The 19637-nt window shown below is 47.0% G+C and overlaps 1 protein-coding gene across 4 annotated transcripts in view; it reads right to left on the reverse strand.

Annotated features, from left to right (window-relative positions):
- Positions 1-19637, reverse strand: part of TLN2 (talin 2) — a 402865-nt gene that overhangs the window by 342385 nt on the left and 40843 nt on the right. The gene's annotated exons all lie outside the window — the stretch shown is intronic.

Genomic DNA, 19637 nt, shown 5'->3' on the forward strand with positions numbered 1-19637 from the left:
CAAGTCCTACCGCATCCTGCCCTCACTACTGGGTCTGTGCTCAAGTCATTCCCTCCAGAGAAGCTTCTTTTACCTTATTTTTTCTGATAGAAATATTCCTTCTTCCTTAAAACCCAACATACCAGCACCAGCCTGCAGGATGACTCTCAGACCCTAGTATTTTGTCTCACCATGAGAAACGTCACACCAGATGGCTTCTATATTGGAGACTTATGGCTCTGACCAGATACCTCACAGAAGCAGTTAAAGGCACAGGAAGTTCGTTCTGATTGACGTTTTCAGGCAGTCCATGGAGATGGAGAAAGCACATGGCTGCTCATGTTGCATCCACGGGCAGGAAGCAAGCCTTGAATGCTGACACTGCTCAGCTGTCTTCTGTATCCAGGACCCCAAGCAATGGGATGGTTACCTGTGCTTAGGGTGTGTCTTCACACCACAATTCAATCTAGAAACCTCCTCACCTATACATCGGAAGTTTGTTTCTTGGGTGATTCTCTATCCTATGAGTTGATCCATATTAACTACCACGGTTCTCTTCTGCATGGCTTTCGCCCTCACCGACTGTTATCTTTGGACCCTACAGAATGTTCAGTACAGACATTAGCAGATGGTGAGGACTCGGGTGACCCCAGTGGGCTTCCTGAAGGCCATTACTAGAAGTAAGTCATAGCTGGACAAGGAGCAGCTCAGTTGTGCCTGCTCCCTTAGAATAAAGGGATCTACCACATCAGCCCCTCTCCAGGCTCTAGGACACAGAAGTCAAACAAACAAACTTTCTCCACAAACTTCAAGACTCCCCTGGGGCCAATCTGAAAAGTTGGGGACCACAGAGTGAGCACTTATAAAGAACAGCTTCTGCTGGGCTTTAATCTCGGCACTGGGAGGCAGAGGCAGGGAGTGTTTTAGTTCAAGTCCAGACTGGTCCAGGATGGCCAGGGCTGTACAAAGAAACACTGTCTCAAAAGACACACAACAACCCCAGAACAGCTTCAGGACAAGTGTCCTCATAAAATGGATTTAATTTATGTGCTCACACAACTTTCCTTCCGGCTCGCTGTGAGTATATATTCTGTTCTATAATCACAGTTCCTGGGCTGCTGACAGTTCTACAGGTACAGTGCACATGGGGATCGCCTGATTTCAGAAAATCAGTTCGGTCCCTGGGACCCATATAAAAAGCACTTCTACAGGAAGACGGCAGGCAGAGACAATGTTGAGGACGCTCATGGCCAGCTAGCCTGGAATATGCAATGAGGCAGAAGCACTGTTCTCAGGGCAACCTTCAGATGGGGCTCTGCTCCCATGTCCCAAGGAAAACCAGGAAGCAATATCTGCCCTCAGTCAAGAAACTTCTGAAAGCCCAACCACCCCCACCAAACGCATGTTCATTTGACCCAAACTCTTTCAATTACATGCCTAAAAGACACCAAAACCCCCACTACTGCCAACCCTGCTCTGATGACACATGTTCAACGGTTGTTCCCCTCATCTGGCTAAGCTGCCTGATAGTTAGCAATCTTTCTCTCCCCTCTCCCTCCCTCTCTTCTCCTCCCTCTCCTGCCCCCACACCCACCCCAGGGTCACACTATTCAGTCTTGGCTGACCTGTAACTCCCTAGTAAACCAAGCCAGCCTTGACCTCATACTAGTCCACCTGCCTCCTGAGTGCCGGGACCGAAGATGAGCACCACCCTGGCCAGCCTTGCTCTATGACTGCACTGGGCGCTGCCATCAACCCAACTAAAGCCTTTGTCATGTGTTTCCATCTAAAGAATAATCATGGGGCTGGGGCTGTGTCTCATTTAGCAGAGTGCTTACTGGGCATGCAGGAAGCCCTGGCTTACTCTCCACTGCATAGACTAGACACGGTGGCACATGCCTATAATTCTAGCATTACTAAGGAGCTAGCAGAAGGATCAAGAGTCCAAGGTTATTCTTTGCTATATAAGTTCAAGGCCAGCCCAGGACATATGAGATCCTACCCTCTCCCCAACTCCCTTCACAAACCCCACAAGCATTAGCATGGAAAAGTGATGTTTTTAAATGATTTCAAAACCCAAAAGTGAATGTCTACAGCATCCCAACACCTTAACTCTCCCCACCTCAGTGAACCCCTAGTATGAGAGGTATCTCAGCCTACACTGTGACCTATGTCTCTTAGGGGCATCTGGAAGAAATTCTCTGACATATATTCTAGATTTGGTAAACTGAGGTCACACTTAGGTATAGCCCTAAGGATGCTATACCAAGCCAAGCCCACTCTTCTGGTTCTGTCCCATTCTCCCAAGATCCTCTCTGGTAACAAGTATGTCAACCCACCCAAGAGTCTACACCAAAACTCTATCTTCTTGTTGTTCCTACAAGAATTTGGAGCTGTAAGAGTAACTTTGGGGCTCCTGCAACCCAGGACTGCCCATGCTCTCTGTCCAGAATTGAAGGCAGAGAGGGGCAGTAAGGCACCGAGCAGTGAGAAGCCATTCACACCTGCTTTCCTTCAATTGACTTATGGAATTTTATATTCTAGCTTATTCAATATTTACATGCTTAGAAAACAAGCTTTTAGCTTCCACATTCCCTCAGAAGGCTTAAGGCTACACAATATGTTTTATGTTTATTTCATAATTTATGTTTATTTTATAAATCCAGGCTTATCACATCAGCCATCAACCCTGTGTAAAAGACAGCAATTTAGTGCCTTTCCACCCTCTTACGGGGAAGGAGCTCGCTGCTCAAATATACTGGGCATTCAACCGAGAAAGAACCTTGGAGGTAGACCCAGTTCTCTAGACCCGGTTCAGGGACTCACCGTTCAGTTAATCTAACTAATAATTTTTAATCTCCCTATATGTCTGCTACATTTTGGGGTATATTAAGACTGATGAGCTTCCTCCCAAGCTTGACCCAAAGTCCATAAACAGGAGACTGACTCCTCACTGGCAGGAATCACTAAAACTCGTCAGCCTTAGGAATATTTCTTCCCAGCCACCAGTTTGTCCCTATTCATTCCATTTGCAAAATACTGTGTAGCCTTAAGTCTTCTGAGGGAATGTGGAGGCTAGAAACTTGTTTTAGTATGAAGGTAAGCATGCAAATATTGAAATATAAGCTATTTAGTGGATACAAGCCACACGGAGCCAGTGTGACGGTAACCTGCCCGAAGCTATGGCAGATGCCTGAGGTCAACAACTCACAAGGAGGCAATACTCATTTTGGTTCGTGGTTTTGGAGCTTAGACCCCACAAGCACTTGTCCCAATTCTGTTGTCCCTGCAGTGCGGCAGAGCATGGTGACAGGAAAAACATGGTGGAACAAACTCGCTCAAGGTGTCTGGAAATGAGGAGCCAGAGAGGAGATGCTGGAGTCCCAATCACTCCTTCCACAATGACCTCACATCTCATTAGGCTCTGCTTCCTGAAGTCTTTCCTACCTCCCTACAGGGCAAAAGGCTTCCACCAAACCTATAAAACCCAAGACCTCAGGAGGCACTGCAGATTTAAAGTTTAGGAGTCAGGAGAAGCACCATCTACAATAGAAGTAAAGACACACAAAACCCAAGACCACAACTATTCAAAAGAAGCCTCATCACAAACACGAGGCTGAGCTCAGATGAGAGCTGCTGACTTCTCTCCTAGGGATAGCACCTAAGCCAGTGCTGGCCACTGTAAGGATGGATAGCACCTAAGCCAGTGCTGGCCACTGTAAGGATGGATGGATAGCACCTAAGCCAGTGCTGGCCACTGTAAGGATAGCGCCTAAGCCAGTGCTGGCCACTGTAAGGATAGCGCCTAAGCCAGTGCTGGCCACTGTAAGGATGGATAGCACCTAAGCCAGTGCTGGCCACTGTAAGGATAGCGCCTAAGCCAGTGCTGGCCACTGTAAGGATGGATAGCACCTAAGCCAGTGCTGGCCACTGTAAGGATAGCACCTAAGCCAGTGCTGGCCACTGTAAGGATGGATAGCGCCTAAGCCAGTGCTGCCCACTGGAACTACAGGTTACAGTAAAGACACCAGTGGGCTCCAGTGGCATACTTCACATTCCAAAGGAAAATGGGGAAAAGGCCACATTAGTAATTAAGCCATGTTGGAAACTATAAGGTACACCTTTTTATTGGTCATTTATCTTTGTGTATGTGTGTGTGTGTGTAATGTGTATGTATGCATGTATGTATGTGTATGTGTATGTGTGTATACATTTGTATGTGTGTATATGTGTATGTGTGTATGTATGTGTGTGTATTTGTATGTTTGCATGTATGTGTATATGTGTGTATGTGTGTGTGTTTGTATGTGTGTATATGTAGTGTGTATGTGTATGTGTGTGTATGTATGTGTGTGCATGTGTATGTATGTGCACGCTCGTGCAGAGGACATCTGTGTACCACAGCGTGCACATGTAAATCAGAGACAACCTTGCCTGTTTGAGGCAGAGTTACTTGTTGTCTGTGACTACATTTACCGGGCTAGCCGAGCCCCAGACTTCTGGAGATTCTCCTGTCTCCATCTTCCATCTCAGTGTAGAAATGCTGCTGTTACAGATGTGTGCTAGCTACCATGTGTAGCTTTATATGGGTTCTGGGGATCTAAACTTGGGATGTCATGCTTGTGTGACGAGCGCTCTACCCATTGAACCATCTCCCCAGCCATCATGCTCATCCCAACACGGAGCACTTCTATGTCCTGGGGACACATGGCAATGTCCAGAGACAACAGTAGCTGTCACAGCTGCAGGGGGCAAGTGTGCTGTGTAGCTGAGGACAGGACTGCTGCCAAACACTCTCCGCCACAACAGGAACTGTCTACCAAAATGTCGGTGGTCTGAAGGGGGGTGGGGGGGACACCAGAGCCTGGCAGCACCAGAAGAGATGGGAGCCAGGTTCTAAATTATAATCTTCCTAGCAGTGGCCTACTTGGTCTGGACATAGCTACATTTCCTGCAGCTATAGAGATGGAGGGATGGACTTTGAGAACTCACATTCACTCGCCTGCGTCAGCGCCCACTCTCACCTCTCAGACTGCTGGCTCTCCAACGGGGCACCGCCCACGACAGCATTTGCCCGGGAAAGAAGAGCAATGCTGGAGGTACTCACTTCTCCACACTGTCACCCACCAAAGGACTCCCTCGGGAGTACCAGGCCACAGAAATGAAAATGACAAAAACCCCAGGTCTCCACAACGTCCTCTTAATTCTCAAAGCCTACATAATTCTAGCTAGTCAACAAGAAGGTAAAACAAACACTTCACTTTGAATTCTAAGTTGTTTTGCAAAAATGTGCCAACCAAAAAAGGAGGAAGAAAACAGCTAAAGTAAAAATATTACAACTTCAAATATATGCAATATTACAGAAGAGATTTCTGTGGTCCCTTTGTTCTTACATCAGCACATCACCCTGACCTTCAGGGTGGACGACACTCCTCATTCCCCACTGGCGCTGACTGGATCCAGTCTGCAGAAGTCAGGGCTCCTCAGAGAGGCTGACTTGTCAAGTGTGTATGCTCGCTCGCTCTCTCTCTCTCTCTCTCTCTCTCTCTCTCTCTCTCTCTCTCTCTCTCTATCTCTCTCTCTCTATCTCTCTCTCTCTCTCTCCATCTATCTATCTATCTATCTATCTATCTCTATCTCTCTCTCACACACACACACAGAGAGACAGAGACAGAGGCACAGAGACAAAGAGAGACAGGGCAGAGATAGAGAGACAGAGAGTACGACAGAGAGTACAGAAGCTATTTTACTTTAAAAAAAAAAAAAATCCTCCCTTGTAAAACACAGGGTCAAACTAACCAGGCTATAGGACAGGTATACATTCAAGACCATCATACCTTCTCTTTGGAAGATGGAGAAAAAGCATGAACCACTGACTGGCCCAGCAATTCTACATACAGAAGCCCCAAGATCACCATTACACGTGACACCAGGACCGCAGACAGCAAGCTGCAACAGAGTAGCCACGCTAGAAGCCACAGAAGCCTCCCGGAAGACAGCCCTACTCCTGCTGAAAGGAGAAAGCATATTTGGATGCTGCTAAGTAGAGGCTAAAGGGCTAACGGGCTAAAGCACATCTCCTTGGCCTCCATGAAAAAGGAAACACCTCCACTCACCACAAATTTCCTAGCACATCTATCATCTGTAACTCAAATGAGAGGATGCAGAGATCATTCCGAGAGGGCAGAGCACTAGACAACACTGAGAGCCTCCACAGACACCCACATGCTGGCATTTGGCAAGAGAGAGTTAATGTCCTGGGGCCAAGGCTGCCTCTCAGCATGTCCAAATGTGAAATCATAATAGAGACACTGAAGGATTTAGTCATGAGCCCTCCCCTCCGCCATCAGATGGAATGGCAAAAACGCAAAGTGCTGGGAGCCAGGACAATTTCATTTTCCCCCCTAACCACACAAAGAATTTGCATTTAAAATGATCATCTCATCAGCCTTCCGAGAATGCTCACTGCTGGCTGCTACATTAGCAAGGGTAAGAGTGATCCTTCGCTTCCCCACATCTCTCATGGTTGCAACCAAAGTGCCTGGTGGCCTTACAGGCCTCTGCGAGATAGTTGCATCTTACAATTCAGGTTCAGCAACACAGTGTAATCAGATCAAAGAATGCAAGGGGACAAACCTGCCCTGAATCGGGCTTTACTTTCTCTACCATGTCAGAGGGACAAGCTGAGTTGTAACAGGAAACGAGCAAAACACGTGAAAACCAAAGTGGAAGCCAACGGGAGAGAAAACACCAAAACCTGTCACTTCTTCAGCATCTGCAAGACAACCAGTACAGTACACACGCTGGAGCCTTACCCAGGCAGCTGCTGGGTGCTGGGAAACAGTGTGAGGCCACCCAGCCAGGAAGGCAACTGTGACTAACACCGGTAAGATCTCTAAGTCATATATGTGTGTATACGCACTTGTGTGTAAGCCAGTGCATGTGTATGTGCATGTGTATGCTTGTATGTAAATGCCAAGGGTAAGCCTTTGATGTTATTCTTCACCAACTACCCCCTTGTCTTCTGTGACAGGGTCTCTCCCTGGCCTGGGGCTTTGATTTGTCTAGGCCAGCTGACCAGTGTGCTGCAGAGGTCTGCCTGCCTATTTTTTCCCAGCACTGGGGGTTACTGGTACAAACCACTGTGCCTCGTTTCTTCATGTGGGTTCTGAGTGTTTCTGTGGGCGGCACTTTACTGACTGAAACATTTCCTCAGCCCCAGAACCTGATTTTTGAAGGAAGAGGAGGAAGAGACACAGAGGGGAGCCCTAGGGCATTCATCTCCAGTCTTCAGCCAGTGGGGGCCAGGGAAAGGGGAAGCCAGTGGGTGGTCACTACACACCCAGATTGTATTTGAGTTTATTAAACACAAAAGAGCCTTTTCTCTTCTTCATTTTAATAAAGCTGAAGAAGGAACATCTGAAAACCTCAGAGAGGGTCAAAAGAGCTGTCAGAGCTGTGAGGCTGGAGAAAGGTGGGGTCACTAAAGGAGCCTCCAGGGCTCCTGTATCAGCCGCTGACCAGCCTGTGTGATACAAGGGGCTCTTCAATAGCTTGTGTACCTCTTCCCACATCCTCTGCCTAGAGGACGCTGCAAGGGGCTGTGGTCGGGAAGATTTTTCACTAAAAATAACAAGCTAGATGATTTCCTAACAGGAGCATTTTAATTAAGAATGAGACATAAGGCCTCTGGAGGGGAAAAGAGAACTCTTCAGAGGATGCTGGTCCAGCCTGCAGCCTCCATGTGGTTCCCATTCCCACTAAGGCCTTGCACCAGGCAGCCTTTCAGCCTGCTCTTCTGGAAGGAAGGCCTATCCCAATGGGGCAAGAGCCACACCCACACCTCAGGGCCATTTCCTCCTGCTCAGAGCTCTCCTTATCCAGACTCTACCATCCAAACCTCTCTTCCAGAAAACAGGCTGCACCCTCTAGCAAAACAGACTCTCTCCACCCCACCCCACTTCATCTGTGAGGCACGACACTGCATCGCATCCCAGAGTCACCATCCAGACATGGCAAATGTCTACCCTGGGAATCTAGACCCTCACTGTACAGGGAAGATGAGTCAATGGTTAAAAACCAGGAACCCAGGGGGCAGTGTTGGTTTCCAAAACACAGGGCCCTAACAACCTTCCAGCCAGCTCCCTTGAGTGAACAGCCCAAAGGCTGTTTGGTAAGCCCAGGCTGGTAGCCAACTTGAACAACACAGACCAAGACACTGCCTGGTCCTTTCCTGGAGACTGCCATGAAATGATTCACTGCAAAGCTGAAGCTAATGTCATCTAGTTTATTTGAAAAACGAACAAGCAACCAACCAACAAAAAAGTCCAGACATAATCAATCCTTCCTCTTGACATGTACGAAGAAAAGTTGAATGCAGGGCTGTGGATACACCTCGGCTGGTAAAGTGCTTGCCTCACTTGTGTGATGTGCTGGATTCAAGCCCCGGTACCACATAAAACTCAGAATCCCAGGCATGGTGGGCCACACAAGTAACGCCAGCACTTGGGAGGTGGGTAAGGAACTATGCAAGTTCAACGTTATCTTTAAGCAAATGACACTGGGTTACATAGGACAGGAGGCAAGGGGACACTAAATGCCCTGTGCCACACCCGCACCTGGACAATGTCCCACTGCAGTCCGCATACTCTGTCCACCTGTGTGGAGGCTGCTGGACCTGGATGCTTCCTCCAGGTCTTCAGACAGCCATGCAAAGCAGTCACCTCTGCCAGCCATACTTAGTGTGTCCTGCCTTCTGTCATCCACAGGCCCGGGACAGACTGGCCCACTGTGGACTCTCTGTAACTGTTTACTCACTGAGTACACTAGAACATGCAGAGCAAACGCCTTCCCTGGGTACAAGCCCTCCACATCGACACATAGACAAGATTATCCATACTCAACTCATTCACCAGAGTTGAGAAAACTACCCCAGTGCCCATGTACAGAAGGACATGAACATGAATGCCCCACCCCCACCCCCATAGGCTCATGTGCTTTCCTTGCTACTGCTGTTGTGTTTTTAGGGGGTGTTTTAAATTTATTTTATTTTATATGTATGAATATTTTGCTTGCATGTATCCCTGTGCCTTATATGTGTACAGTCCCTGAAAGGACAAAAAAGGGCGTCGGTGCCCCTAGAACTTGAGTCACAGATGGGTCACGTGAGTGCTGGGAACCAAACCCGAGTCCTCTAAGAGCAGCCTGTGCTCTTCACTGTTGAGCCATCCCTCCAGCTCTGTGCTAATGTGTTGATCCTATGTTTGGGAAGGCTGTGGAGGAACCTGGCCCCACTTCCTGTGGAGATGTCATTGTTAGTAGGGGCCACTGTGGTTTGGCTTCTGTTTTCTACATGATCTGTATGTAAGTCACAGGAATCTGAACTAGGTTCAGTTCTAGGTCTATAACTTGAATACTTCTCTGCGCTCAACTTTAAAAACGTGTTCAAAGCAATTGTCTTAGTTAAGGTTTTACTGCTGTGAACAGACACCATGACCAAGGCAACTCTTATAAGGACAACATTTCATTGGGGCTGGCTTATAGGTTCAGAGGTTCAGTCCAGTATCATCAAGGCGGGAACATGGTAGCTTCCAAACAGACATGGAGCTGGAGGAGCTGAGAGTTCCACCTCTTGTTCTGAAGGCAGCTAGGAGAAGACTGGGATCTATGCAGCTAGCAAAAGGATATCAAAGCCCATGCCCTCAGTGACACACCTAATCCAACAAGGCCACGCCTCCTAATAGTGCCACTCCCTGGGCCAAGCACATACAAACCATCACAATAACTAAGCATACTTGAAATGAGTGAGAGGTCTGCTTCTTACAAGAGCCAGCTAGAGACCCCGTTCTGTCACAAAGACAAGCATTCCTACCCGGAATCCCAGTGTTTCAGGACACACTGCCAGGAGCTCACCCATCATCAAATACTTCTCAAGGCCGAAATGCACCAGGGCACAAGACAGCCTGTGAAGATCTCTTTACAGCCCCTCAAAGAAACCCGGGTCCTAATCGATGTTAATGGGAACAGAAATGGGATGGGAATGTTACTAATGTTACAGCCTGAAACAGAGAGCACTTTTCCCTTCTTTTTTTGAGACACAGGTCTCAGGCATCTCAGGCCAACTTCAGACTCACTATGTAGCCAAGAATATGTTCAAACTTCTATTCCTCCTTCCTCCACCTCCTAAGTGCCACAATTACCAGTGTGCATCATGGTCCTTGTACATGTGGTTCTGCAGATAGAGCCCAGGGCTTTATGCCGCTAGAAAAACACTCTGCCAAGCTGAGCCACGTCCTTAGCCCCTGATGGAGCACTTCGGTGGGTACCTGTAACCTAACTCTATCCATAAACTTCTTACTAAAGGTCTTGGGTCACAGCAGAGGAAGAGGATGGCAAGAAGGACAGGCGTGGTGCTTCTAACATGTAGTACAAAGTATCACTCAAATATTTGATGAAAACTGATCTCTTTAGAAGTATATTTATTTCCTTTATGCCTATGGGCCTGTATTTATGTATGTGAGGCAAGAGTGCCAGAAGGGGTCAAGAGAGGTTGTCAGACCTTGAGTTATAGACCATTGTGAGCTACTGTGTCACTGCTGGGAACAGAACCTGGGTCCTCTGCAAAAGTGGTAAATGCTCTTAACTGATGGGTCATCTCAACAGTCCCCCAGTCTGAAACCAAGTTTCTCTCTCAAACAGGTCAAAAAGAAACAGCCTATAGCTTGGTCTACTGCTTAGCACCTGAGAAACCTATATAGTCTCAGGCCATCTATGATTGAAAGGTCATGAACTAGGAGAGTACCACAGAGAGCAAAGGAGGAACAAAAGAAAAACGGAGTCTGCCCTGGGACACCTAAGGTTCAACTCAGTCAACCACAGGTTTATATCTCCCTTTGAACTAAAAGGCCAAAAAAGATTAAGATTTGACTGGACCATTGTCTTACTGTTAACTAAGAAAAAGACTCAGATTTGTGTAGCCAGGCACACCTGTGCACACTCATTTGCAGCTGATGTGTATACTTGTATATACACATATTCCAATCTCCAACCCTGCCAACTTCACAATTGTAAATTCATACCATGGGGCAGAAGAACAGTATAATGTCATTTGGGTACTGATGTCTCAATGTGTCATCCTACTAAATAAGGTACTTGATAGTTTATCATCTTTTATCTTTCTGCCCTACGAGATAGAAAGAGTCGATTAACTCATCTCTAATACACCTTTTCAGAGAAACTAGAGTTTGCCACTTTCCAGTTACAAACCAAGTCATAGGAGTCAGCAAGCCTCAGGAATTGTGGTGTCACTAGTGTGGCTGCCTTTTGTGTCTGCTAGTCACTAGACAGAAGGAACAGAGGTGACAGAGGAGTGCAGAAAGAATCATTGTTAAATAGTCTGAAGGTGACAGGGCCATCCTAGCTATGTGCCACCCTGGAGTTACTATCTGCAGAGCCTCTCCAGCTCCTGAGGATGAAGACATCCCAGAAATCACACTACATGCCACACCAGTTCTGTGGCCCAGTGGGTCAAATGCTTGCTGCTGCAAACGTGAGGGCCTGAGTTCGGATCCCCTCTGTTTTAAAAAGTCTGGCCAAATCTATGATCTCCAGATTCAGTGAGAGACCGTGTCCCAGGAAATGAAGGTGGAGTTATTGAAGACACTGGCTGTCGACCTTTGACCTCTACATACATCCGTGTTCACATGCACACACAAACTCTCATGCATCTGTGCATACACCCACAAACCACACAGATTCACCACACTACACAGTCACACAAATCCCAAGACACAAACCCAAACAATCAGGCCGCTGTCCCCAACACGCAGTTCATCTCCAGCTAAAAATGAGAAATCAGAAACACACCAAGAACCAGGCTTCCAATGTGAACAATTGCAAGCTTGCTACGTCTTTTTAAAGGCATATTTTATCTTTAATTATGTGTCTCTGGATATGTATGAAAAGGGTGTGTGCCTGTGGAGTCCAGAAAGGGCCCGAGATAGGCCATTGTGAGCCACCTATTGTGAGTGCTGAGAACTGAACTCAGGTCCTCTACGAGAGAACTACTCAGTCTTAACCACTGAGCCATCTGCAAAGTTACTACTAATCCTTCTCCAGAAGTCAGAGGAAAGGCAGCAAGATGACCTTGCCTGACACACAGCATGAAGAGACACTGGGAAAAAGCCCAGGCACAAGAGCCAGCTTTGTCCCCATATTTGCCATCAATGCAAAGCTCTCACTGTGACCAAGATGCCAACGGGGCTGCAGAGAAGCAACTGGCCAATAAAGGCACCATTGTTGACTCACACAGGCAAGATTTCCACGTCCTGGGGCAGGGAAGCCAAGGCTAACAACACTAGGTAAGAAACAGTTGGACAGACTTGACTGTCACACCAACATCACCAAAGGGAACTACTTTTCCCACTTTTCTGGCAAAGTTGCTTCCAAACATACCAAATCTCCAAAGTATGGCTAATGGCACAAGAAGACTTAAACTCTGACAAGCCACACACACACACACACACACACACACAAGGAACCTGTTCTGATGTCAACCAGACTGAAGGAGACACTGCTGGAGGCCAAGCAGTAAAGTGGCAAGAAAGTGACTGAGCCACAATCCCTTGACACCCTTCATTTACATACCCTTCATTTACACTCACACACATGCACATTCCTCTACACATTTCTTTTGCCAGGCCCCTTAGGACATCGGAGCTCTATAGTCTAGAGGTGAAGAGAAAGCCTAACACACACCAGTCCACTCCCAGCCCTTTCTAAGCTCTTTACCTCGGTTCCAGCAGGAATTCCTAGTCTTGGGACAAGGTTCCTCAAAGCCAGCAGAAGTCTCACCCTCAGGAAGATGAGACCAGTTTTCCTCCAGCATCAATAGCCCCTGCCTTAAGGAAATCAAAGCTGGACCCGGAGATTGCTCAGCAGCTAACAGTGCATTGAGTTCAATCCCAGAAATCTACATTGAAATCCCCCAGGGAGACGGTAAGCATCTGAAATCCCAGTACTCCTACCATGAGAAGGAAAGTGGAAACAAGAGAATCCCACACAAACTCACAGGCCAGCTATGCTGCAGCCCATACCTCAGCAGAAGAGACCCTTCCTCAGCCGAGTGGGAGGAGAGAACAGACTTCCAAATGCTGTCCTCTCACAGCCACCAGCACACTGTGTATGCACAGACACACTAACAATATGAAGAGGAGTCTGCAGTTCCCCATCAGGAAAACCAGCGTCGAGGGCACGGGAAACCAGCGCTGTGGCTGGGAATGTAAAACAGTCAGCCATTACAGAAACCAGCATGGAGGCTCCTCAAGAAAACTAAAACCCAGCCACATGACTCAGATATCCCAAGCCTGGCCATTTACCCAAAAGACTTGAAATCAACACATCACAGAGACACGTGTACAACGCTTGCTGCACACATCACAGAGATGCTTGTACAACGTTTGCTGCAGTGCTGTGCACAGCAGCTAATTTAAGGAACCAACCTAGGTGTCGGTCCACTAAGGAATGGATAAGAAAATGTGGTGTATGTGCGTGATCAAATTAGTTTGCAGCTATCATGAATAAAGTCATAGTGTTTGTGGAAAAGTGGGGACAACTGGAGGTGACGGTCCTAGGGACATACATACCACACTTTGGTCATTGTGTGTCCTAGACTTTACAGATTCACAAAACGGGACATGTACAAAGGGCAGGAAAGCAGAAGTGAAGTCATCCTGGGAAGAAAGGTCAAATGGGAGAAGAGGAGGGGAGTGAACTGCCTGTGGCTTAAAGCACATTACAAATTTACTTATAATCTGGCATAATAAAAATAAAAGGAAATCATAGCTCATGATTCGTGAGAACCCCTCACATGCTGAACGGTTTGCCTCCCGAGATCCCCATTGGTTAAAGCTCTAATCTCAGTTTGGGATGCCAGGAGATGAGGTCTAATTCTCTAATAGGAAGCTCAGATGACAAGGACATCACAATAAAATTAGTGGTTTTATGTTAAAAGACACTGGTGTAACTATGTAGCTACATGCTGTCTGTCACATGAGGCCACAGGAAGCAGTCTGCAGGACAGCAAGAGGGCCTCAGCAAAGCCACATAGTAAGCACTCTGACCTCAGAGCCATGAAGAAATGTAATTCCTATGTCCACGAGGTTTTGTTACAGTAGGCTGAGCTGGCTCATACAAACCCCATGTAGACTGCCCTTGACCAGGGACAGACAATGCCAAGGGCAAATGAGACTATAAGGCAGGCATTCACATGCTGTGAAAATTAGCCAGTCATGCACAATGTCCAACTATCAGGTCCTTTCCCACGCCCCAGCTTGCTAACCCACTACCAGCATGCCAACGAGCTCGGTATTGCAGGAAGAAAGAGTTAGAAACAGTCTAGATAGTAAGACGCTTAAGAGAACCAGAATTGGCCCAGAAAACCCTGAACGTGTGCTTTCTCCCAGTGAGCTCAGAGCCTAGCAGCCCTGAACAATCTAAACTTAGCCAGAGAAAGAGTCTACTCAGCTCTCAGTCTCCTACGTGGTCCAGTGTCACTACCTCCTTTGGCAATAACTTGTCTTGGGAGTGCTATAAATACCACCTGAATGATGAATACCAGGAATGGTTTCACGGTTTCCAGGCACTGGCTTTGTGACAGGGGTGTCAAATTCAAAGTCCCCTGAACAAGATGCCGACCCAGAGAACACATAAATCCCCTGGGGCCCCACCCTACCATAGCTCTGCTGATCTACATAGATAGCAAGTAAGAAGCCATGGGGCAGAAGACATTGAAAGGGCAGGGTAAAGTAGAAACTGGGAGGACAATTCAGGTGGTAAAGTGTTTGCCTTGTAAGCATTGGACCTGAGATTGGAACCCACACTCTGTTGTTTCTTTATGAGTTTGTTTGTGAAGGGTCTCACTGTGTAGTCAAGGCTGCTCTAGAACTCAACATGTAGACATTACTGCCCTGTATACTCTTAACAATCCGCCCAGGATTAAAGGCGTGTCTCAGTTTGGTTGGAGTTGGTTTTTAAAGCTGACATGGTAGCATAAGCATCCAATTCCAGTGCTAGAGAAGACAAGACAGACCAATCCTTGGGGCTTTCCTGTCTCCCCTGCAAGAAAGGTGGAAGCCATCAAGACCTGAGATCATCCTCTGGACTTGTATGTGGCAAAAAAAAAAGTGCACTCGCACAAAGACACAAAGGACAAAAGGACTTTGGACCTTCTAAGATGACTACAACTAGTTTAGGACTTTGAAGGGAGAAGCCACAAAAAGAAACCTGGGCTATTACTGCATCTCCCTGGTAGATGTGCCAAAGAGATTCCAAATAGAATGTTTATGGAATGAACTTGAGGTCTGGGTTTCAGTGGGTAAGGATTTGCTTCCCTGATATAGAGGAACAAAGCCAGCTAACTACCTGAAAAGTAAAGGTAAGATGGAAGAGATGGTAAACTCTGCAGATGGGCCACAGGAAACACAGGTATTCGGAGAAGAGGCCAGGAGGAATGGCCCAGGAGGAAGGCCAGCGCACAGCAGCAGAGGCAATGCAAGAGAGTGGTCCCATGAGGGTGTTAACCAGTGACCCTCAACCACAACCTATGAATCCAAGAGATGTGTGGCCATTCGAGGGCTGCTGGAATCCTTCCAGAATATGGTCTAATGCAATAGCCATGCAGGAATCAGAGTATGGACCAGAGGTACAGGCCACTATAAACTTATCCAAGACACCTCACGACCCACACTGGGTGTGCAGATAAACCTATGATCGGTCACTCCCATACAGCTGCAGTCACATCTGTCAACCTCTGTCAGTCTGACTTCCCAGAACCTTCCAACCTCTGGAGTGTCTCCAGGCTCTCCCCTCTCGTACTGGCTATCTAATATCCTCATGTGCCTGTAGGACCTGCTCCTCCATGAACCCCTTTCCAAGGTCACCATGCTGTCTCATGTGGGGACACACCTACTGATTCACAAATCCCGGCCTGCTGTGGCACACACTGTGAGGGCTTCTCTGCCCACACTTCCTGATTCTAATCCTGGGAATAAAGCAGTATGTCCAGAATGGGTGCTCCCCCAAAGTTACGATTTCAGTTAAAAGGTTGTTTGTTTGTTTTGTTTTGTTTTTTAAGAGTTGACAAGCTAGCTCAATTATCTCCTCCACAGGTCTTTGCCATCAACCCTTCACAGAAGCTAAAAGGACGTATCCATCCTGGTGTAGAAACCTAGACACAGAGAAAAGCACCAGTTTCACATGGTTAGCCATACACAGCTACCCATAAGAAGGCAGAGCCTTAGGAGGAATGCTCCTTGAGCCATCTCCTCAGGACCTTATCATGGTCCTTTCTAGGCTGGCCTCAGACTGAGAGAAACCAGTTTCCTGGGACTGAGACAAACCTTCAATGCTGAACCTCCATCAATGGCTTCTCCTACCCCTAGCAGTCAGGTGAGAAATCAGAGAGCAGTTACAAAGAAAGTGGTGGTGGGAGGGGAGTATACACCCAGCTTCCTAGGGAGGCACCCACCAGAAACCTCACATCTATTTATCTACCTCATGAAAGTATTCCCACCCAGAGTCATGAAATATTCCTTCAGGGCACCCTACCACAGACTGGCAGCCCTGAAGAACCAGCCTCCCAGATATCCCTCATTCAAGCCCAGCCAGCTGACCCCTTAGTGAACCGAGACACAAGAGTCACTGGGCAGTAAAGTGCTTCAGCCCACACTCCCCAGTACATACGAACAGCATTTGAAGCCCACCCTCAGAGTCCCGAGGGTCCCTTCTTTCTCCCCTTCTGTACAAACATTTGCTGGGACTGCTCTATAAACCAGAATCAGTAGAAAGGGAACATCCAGAGTATATAAGAGTTGAGTCATTAAATTGTACAGTCCTTTGAGGAAAAGAAAAGGCCAAACCAAGCCACAAATTGTTAGGTCTTCAAAACCCCAACAGAAAGTGTAATGTGTCCCTGTTCTGGAGGGAAAGTAGTATGGAGCCCTCTCCTCTGACCCACACAGGCCCTTTGGGCAAGACACCCGCTCACATCTCCCACCAGCTGCTGTGGGGGTCGGCACTTGGAAGCTAGGCCTGACCTTGGAAGAAAAGCATCCAACAGCTGATGATTTCCACCTTCCTCCCAGCAGCTACAAGAAAGTGCTCAGACTTGGCAGAACCCTCAGGATATCATTTTCTAGCCTCCAAAACACTCAGGAGAAAGAACCAGCCTGAATGCCAGCTTCGTGCCCTGAACCAAAGAGTGCATTAGAGGAACACAGACCCATGGGAGGCACAGGAAACAGATGACTAAAGTCTGGCCTCCCTCCCTCAACAGACATCTTTGTCTTCTCACAAGGGAGTCTGACTAAAGACATCACCGTAAGAAAATAGATAAATAAAATAAATTCCAGGACACTTATTATTAACGGGGTGGGGGGGTGTCGCTTGGAATCAAGTTTCAATTATTCATATTCCATAAAGCCACCTCCAGCTGCAGCCACTCTTGGTCAGCAGAAGAAAGCACAGCCAGAAAGAGCCACAGCAGCCTGCCCATCCAAACCTCCTTTCCTGATCTCTGCCTCAGGCAGGTACCAAGGCACTTCCACAGAGATGCAAGGCCCTGCTTTGGAGACTTGCACACACTTACACTATGATTCAAGTGATAGGGTCACAGAAGGCAGGTGTGGGTGGAAGGAGAGACCGGTCAAATTAACATGTGAAAAAACACAGTTGGCAGAGAGATACTGAGAACCCATCCCTACTAGGTAACACACAGCAAACCAAGCATGTGCAAGAAGGGTTTTGCAGAAGGAGGTGGGAGCTACATAAATGATCTACAAAGGACCAGAACTCATGTGTCATGTGCTTTTCAGTGGCTGTCTTTCCAGGTCCCTAGTCCACTTCCAGACTCAGGAGAGCTTTGTTTCTTTTTTTGCATAAACTTCTATTTCTGTTTCTATTGCTGTCCTCATGCCCCTGTGAAATCCATTGTTCTGAGACCCAAGAAGTCTGCCGTCTTAATGGCTACTCTCCAGAATCCCAACCTTGCCCTTGCCGTCTGACTAGAGCTACTTGAACATCTAAAGACACAATCAACAAATATCTTTGCAGTTATTTTCCAAACCATAGCTAGGATCTGTTTTCAATATTGTTCCCACCCAAAAATAATAGTGAGTTGACAGTATCAGATTACCTCTCCCTATCTGGCATCCAACTCACTCTTCATCAAAGATCCATCTAGCTAACTCTGAGCCTTTTAGTCAAGGGCTAGCTGGCATTCAACAGTGAATCCTGCAGATCTGGTTAGTGAAGGTACAACAGCTAGTTCACTTTTGAGTTTCATATAAATCACTCAGGAAGTAGAACCCACTCATTTATAATCCAAAGATAGCTCCCTGTTTATCAGCTAATTTAAGTTCAGCTGGGCATCGTGACTTGTATGAAAGCCTCCAGTTGCCATCTCAGCGGAGAAAACTAATGTCTGGGAACAGCTGGAAGAAGCCGGGGGTCCTCATCTGTCAGCTCACTGCACACAGATTAACAGCACTCTGGGCCTGCCCCTCTGAAGAGGATGGGAAAGGGGGCCAGGAGGGCTGCCTCTGTACAACACGCAAGGACTATTCTCTACTTAACGTAGTTGGCAAAACATCGACACAGAGACTCGGGATGGGACTCAGCAGTAAGAATGCTTGCTGCTCTTACAGAAGATTGTTCAGTTCCCAATACCTACACTAAGTGGCTTACCACAGCCTGTAACTCCAGTTCCAAGGGATCCAGCAATCTGTAGACTCTTTCGTGGACACCTGTATTCACACATACATAGACCCATACATAGACCCAGGCAAGCATACACTTTACTAAAAACAAAAATAATTTTAAAGATTTCCAAACAACTAAAGAGACTTAATCATAGTTAATAGTTTCACAATCTAAGACTTTTACTTATTTATTTTCTCTACATGTGGAGACACTGGGGCTCTTGACCCTGCAGTCAAGGCCCTGGTAAAGGTACGATACAGCAATTTCTAGATGGTCCTGCCTTCTGCCAGTCACCTTCTTCTTACTATCAAGCATCTATTCCAACCCAAAGCTCATCTCCCCAAAAGCAGATGAAGTCTGGCATGAAGCTCTGACAAAGCCAGTCCTGAAGGACCTACACCCACCCACCATAGACATGCTACCCGCAAAGCTTCCACTGAGAAATTAAACTGCTTGGCTTCAGGTCTTGAAAGCAAATGTTCTCTGACACACTGGTTTTTGTTTTTTGGGGTTTGGGTTTTTTGTTTTGTTTTGTTTTTTCTCCCTACTGCTCAAGAATTTAAAACTCAGCATACATCATCACATATTAAAATTAGTTGTCGATTTTCTACACATAAAAAGCCAAATCTCCCCCAAAATGGTAAATCTGAGACATCAATAAGAAATGCAAAATTATACAAATAAAGCTCTCTCTCTCAAAGTGCACTCTCTCTCTCTCTCAAAGTGCTCTCTCTCTCTCTCTCTCTCTCTCTCTCTCTCTCTTTCTTAGGAGACCAGGGGCCACTAGACAGATGAAGGAAACACTGGAAACAAATACCCTTGTCTCACCCATCTTCTCACAGCCAGAGGCTGCACTATAAAACGTCAAATTAGCTCAGAGTTTGGGTTGTAGTGGGAAACTT

The sequence above is a fragment of the Micromys minutus genome, assembly GCF_963924665.1.
Source record: "Micromys minutus genome assembly, chromosome: 21".
Lineage (NCBI taxonomy): Eukaryota > Metazoa > Chordata > Mammalia > Rodentia > Muridae > Micromys > Micromys minutus.